The sequence below is a fragment of the Nannospalax galili genome, unplaced genomic scaffold (genome assembly GCF_000622305.1).
Source record: "Nannospalax galili isolate Female #2095 unplaced genomic scaffold, S.galili_v1.0 scaffold335, whole genome shotgun sequence".
Classification (NCBI taxonomy): Eukaryota; Metazoa; Chordata; class Mammalia; order Rodentia; family Spalacidae; genus Nannospalax; species Nannospalax galili.
Window position 1 is genome coordinate 1,719,608 of NW_008337842.1, and position 5,703 is coordinate 1,725,310.

A 5,703-nucleotide genomic window follows, 5' to 3' on the forward strand; every position below is an offset into this window, starting at 1 on the left:
AAATAATGCTAAATAAAAAAAATTTTAAAGTAAGAGTAGAGGAGTTAGAGAGATGCTCAGCAACTAAGAGCACTGGCTTCTCTTGCAGAGGACCTGGGTTGGTTCCCAGCACCTATGTGGCAGCTTACAACTGGCTACAACTTTATTTTCCTGGATCCAGTGCCCTCCTCTGACCTTGAGGGCATTTCACATACATGGTGCACTTACATATATGCAAGAAAAACATTCATACACATAAAAATACATAAATGAAAAAAGTAAGAGTATAGTCATGGATATATATATATATATATGAGATTATATTATCTGTAAATAATACAATGTCCCAGAACTCCAAGTCTTCTGTTTTATTTTCTTGTCTTACTGCATTAAGATCATTGGTATAATTCTAAGCAATGGAGAAGCTTACTACAATGGAGTATCTGTAAAAGGCTAAAGAGTGAATTTCTGCAGTTGTTTTTTTTTTTTTGACAGATGCCATTCATTGAATTGGGTACTTATAAATAAAAAATCTCATTTTATTTCTAGTTTGTTAATTAACAAAATCATGATTTACATATAACTCAATGTTTTTCTCTGTACTTATTGAAATGATTCATTTTGCTCTTCTAATCTACTAATATACATTTGATTGATAGATTTTTCTCATAATTTTGAATTTCATAGTTAGGTTGTATTTGATAAATGCTGAATTCAAGTTGCTAATATTTATTTAGAAATTTTGTATATACGTTTCCAATAAAATTGATTGGCAATTTTCTTGTCCTTTGAGGTATTTTCTTTCAGTTTAGATACCAAGATTATAGTAGTCTCTTAAAATCAGTTGAATTATCTATCCTCTGGAAGAATTTGTAGCAGTTAAAAATTATTTGTTTTAAAAAATATTTTATTTATTATGTATATGAATGTATTGCCTGCATGTATGTAAATGCACCAACCTCATGCAAAGCCCACAGAAGTCAGAAGTGGGCATCAGATTCCTTGGAACTGGAGCTACAATGGCTGTTAGCTGCCATGTGGGTGCTAGGAACCAAACCCGGGTCTTCTGTAAACACATCCAGTGCTCTTAACCACTTAGCCATCTCTCCAATCCCTAAATTATCTGTTTTTAACTAATAGAAACTACTCCTCCAATGTGCCCTAGTTTCTCTTCAGTTTTTCTAATTCTCACTCCTTCGCTCCCTAGGAAACAAAGTTAGCAAGCAGGTCCGTTATTCAATTAGCTCAGAGGCAAGCTGATATAAAATGCTCTGTTAGACTTCAAGACTATAGCCTATGTAGCATTTTCTCTGCAAAAAAGAAAATGAACAAACAATGCGTGAAGACTTGTCTCTTCCTTTCTAAACCTGAATTGCTTTACAGACTTTAATACAGTCTTTACCCCAAGTAGTCCATGTTCTTGTCTTTCTGTTCCTTTACAATGTTTTATACCTAATCCCACTGCAGTCATGGATGGAAAATATTGTGGCGATTGCAGTTCAAATCAAAGCCTCATCTTTCTCACTGTTGATGGTCTAGGTATACATTTCATCTTTGTGAAACCCAGTAGGAAAAGCTTCTGGGAAAGAACTCATACTGTAGCACTTACATACATAGAGGCAATACATTCATACACATACTACTCCTGTAGTCTACTGCAGGAGTTTAGACTACTGACCAACATCCTCAGCAACACCCAAATTCCTTAATTCAGTTCAGAGAATCCTAGAAGGCTGTGATGCAATGCCATAACTTCGAGCATACATATGTGCTATTCATTGATCTACAAGATTTCAAGGGCAGAAAATCAGCTGAAGGTGAACAAGCCGGCCACACAAGTAAGTTTTCTTAGTGTCGCATTCTTTCTTTCCTTTGAGCATTTGGAACAGCCTAGTTAAGAGTTCTGGCCTTATCTCAAGACTATGGATAATTAGAGAGGGACTTGACTTCCTTAGAGAGTGTACCGGATAGATTCAGTTGTTAATTTGATAGATCTGGGAAGACTGAAGCTTAGTTGAGGCATTTGCTCCATCAGATTGGCCTCTGAGCATAGGTGTGGGGGCATTTTCTTGACTGTAGGGCCCAATCCACTGTGCATGGTGCAAACCCTGGGCAGGTGGTCCAGGGCTGTATAACAAAGCAGGCTAAGCACAGGCCAGGGAAACAAGGAGGACAATAAGCAGTTTTGTTGTTTTGTGTGTGTGTGTGTGTGTGTGTGTGTGTGTGTGTGTGTGTGTGTGTGTGGTTTTTTTTTTCTGTCTGTACTTCATGTCCTGTCTCCAGGTTCCTGCCCTGAGTTCCTGCTTGACTCCCCTTACTATGATGTGGAAGTGTAAGCCAAATAAACCCTTTCCTCTCCACATTGTTCTTAGTGTTTTATCACAGCAATAGAAAGCTAACTAGGACAAAGAGAGCCACAGCTTTCCACAGCCCAAGTGACTCTCTTGTGACCCAAGTCACAGATATGTAGGTCTTGGCAGGTATGCCAATAATCATAGGGGCTTCTCAGAGGAGCAGAGAGAACCCTTCCATGGGCAGGTGAATCTTTAGGAGCCAGAGGTATACATGCTGTCACCCACCCTTTGGGGTGTAGAGGTAAGGTATGGGCCATGAAGGCTAGACACCCTTAGCAGCAAAACCTATCAGGATGGATATGGTCATTGAGTACAGACCGCGAAGCTGGATCTGAGAAGAGCCGAGACCCCTGAAGACTGAAGCCGCACCAACTTACCACTTCATTGGGTCTGTGGTCTAGATGGCTGAGGACTGACAAGTAGAATTAGATGTGACTGTGAATTGTTTTATGAGTTTTCCTTTAGAGTTTGAAGTTGAAATCTGGCCTTTAAATCTCTTATCTGTGAATATGTCATTTTCCCATATTTTAGTAAAAACTTTAAAAAATATTTCAGGTCCAAGTGGCAGAAATCAATTATTATAAGCAGCTTAATCCATAAAATATTAATTTTTCTGAGAGGAAGCCTCAAGTAGACAGATTTCAATGGTTCAGAAGCCTAAGCTCTTCCATTCTGACGCCCTGGCCTCTCCCATTTGTTGACTTTGTGTACAGATCATCTCTGGCAAGTGGTCGTGACACAGTTCAAGTAGTACTAGGCTACAGTAGTCATCCACACATCAACATTCAGAGGACAAACAATCTTTCTATGTATCTCTCCACAAGGCATAATCTTCCCAGAAGCCTCCATAGCCCTCCTTTCAAGACTCATCAGCCAGCGTGAAGGCAGACGCTATTTCTAATCTAGTCACTAATATCCAGAAATATGACCACCATGATTACCTTAGAATGGTGAGGACTGAGTCTCAGAGTGGGGCCAGCCTCCCTTGAAGCCCACAGCTGAATGAAGCAGAGCAGGAATATGAATAAAACCGGGATTCCTCTCCATGAAATGCAATCAGAATTCATTGAGAAGAAGGATATGAGCTGGAAAATGAATACAAGCTAAGCAATCAATAGTAGATATTACACATGATTTCTCCCGAATAAGGAGGCTTCCCAGCCCAAGCTCAGACTAGACAGGGATCGATATTTTTTCTGGGGGTACTTGGAATATACTTAAAACAGCCATGGGGAGAAAAGAGTGTTCCAGTAGAGAAAGAAAAGGAGATCAATACAATGCCACTCGTGGATATTGGCATGCTTCCTCCAGGGCCATTTCTTTAACATTAGATGCTGCTGCCTCCATCTCTCTTATGTGAAATCCAACATAATAAAGCCAGAGGTACGCCTGGAAATTGCCAAGACAGGGGCTTTGGCTCTTTACAAACAGCAGGATTAGCAGGAACCTCAGGAAACTGTTCCATAAGGAGCCATTAGCCCAAAACACCAACAGCTGGATGGCTGGATGCATTTACCAGGGTGGACCCCACCAGCCGTGAGTGGGTTGGATACCACTGTGTCCAGTGGGGCTTGTTGGAGTCATTGGGCACTGCAGAGCTCAGAAGCAAAGAAATGACTGGCTCCCATTTTCCTCCCTGGAGGCATTTTACATATACAAGTCAGTGGCTCGCTGAGAGGATACTAGCAGAAAATAGAAACAGCAGAAACTGGATTTTAAAAGGTCACTTTTTACTGATTGAGATTGCTTTGGACAACTACTTAAAATGCAACAGAAGCAGCCACCTCAACTGGGAGCTTGGTCAAAATACAATTTAATTTAAAAACGTTTAATTATGTGTAGGTGTGTGTATCTCTGCATGTGGGTATGCAGAGGCATTGGATCCCTGGACCTTGAGTTACAGGCTGCTCAATATGGGCTTTGGGATCCAAATTTGGATATTCTGAAAACACAGCAAGTACTCTTAACCACTGATCTAGCTCTATAGCCCCAAATACAGTTGTTGAGGTTAAATCAGAATCTCTGCTGTAGAGGCCTAGGAATGTGTATTTCGAGGGGCACTTTGGGCATTTCCTGAAGTTTAAAAGACATTGTTTTAGGTCCTTGATGCTCCTGCGGTATTCCTAGAACACTGGTAAATCTAAAGGGAAAGCAAAGGTCAGGGTTTGGAGCAGATATTGGGAAGATGAAAGGCTTTGGATTAAGCTCCCAGACAACTTCCCACTGGGAAAAGATAATCAACTGACTGGGGAAAAAGTGAAGACAGGCAGGACCTGGAAGAGATCAGTAACTTCACCCTGAGAATTAGGTGTACTATGCAGAGATTTCACCAATCTGCACCAAAGCCCAAGTGAATCAGCAACATGATGGTGACCACAGGAAGGACTTCCATGAAGGAGAAGCCACGTATTCAGACCACTGCATGTGTCTGCTTGGCTAAGTGTGGCACAACTTAGGGAAAGCCTGTACTACTGAGCACTGGAATCACACAGTGTGGTAGCCCTGGTATTCTACCTCTGAGAGCAAAGCATTTTAGACCTAGAAAGGACCATGAATCTCAGCTTCTTCCATTTACAAACCAAAGGAAGCAAAACAACACAGCAAAGATTAGATGACTAATTGGCCAACAGTCCTAAGACCTTGAAATCCTAGATTTCTGTCTTAGGAAATTTGTCATCAGATAATAATTCAAAAGAGATAAAGGAATAAATGATGAAGTACACCAATTTTATTTTAACAATAATCACAAAAACAACATAAACACTAAAAAGATGAGAATGTTCAGGCAAATGAACATTAGATTCATTGCATAATGGTTTGTATTTTAAGTAGATCAGAAAATTTAGAATTGTGTTTCAGTTTTTCCCAAACCAGTCAGATCCTGTGCAGTCTTTGATTTCCCCTTCCTCACACTCAGTGGCTTCTTGTCCCATAGCACCTGCCTACACAGCCTCCGGAGTCCAAGAAGGAGCCATCTCCTGGGCTGAGACTCATTGAAAAACTTTAACATTCCTCAAGCCCCAAAACCAGACAACTGTGGGGGAGCCCTAGACATCAGTATTTAAAACAAAGAGAAAACAGAAACAAATTTTCCCAGGTAAGGCCCCTCACTGTGAAGACTGAGTGGTTAATTTTCTCACTTCAGCAACCCTCACCTGTATCTAGATTTTTAGCTCCGGAGGACAAAGTAACAGGAAGCTAGGGCACTGTTTCTCTTGGCCTAAAATTTCGAGTCGGCACCCCCAGCCATTCCCCACTACTTGCCCTTCTGGTGAATCTAGTCAGCCTATCTAGACGTCTTTGTTTTCAGTAGCAGGGATATCTGAGTATAAGGGCTCTAGTTGGGGGAGGGAGGCTATGGGAGGGTGCT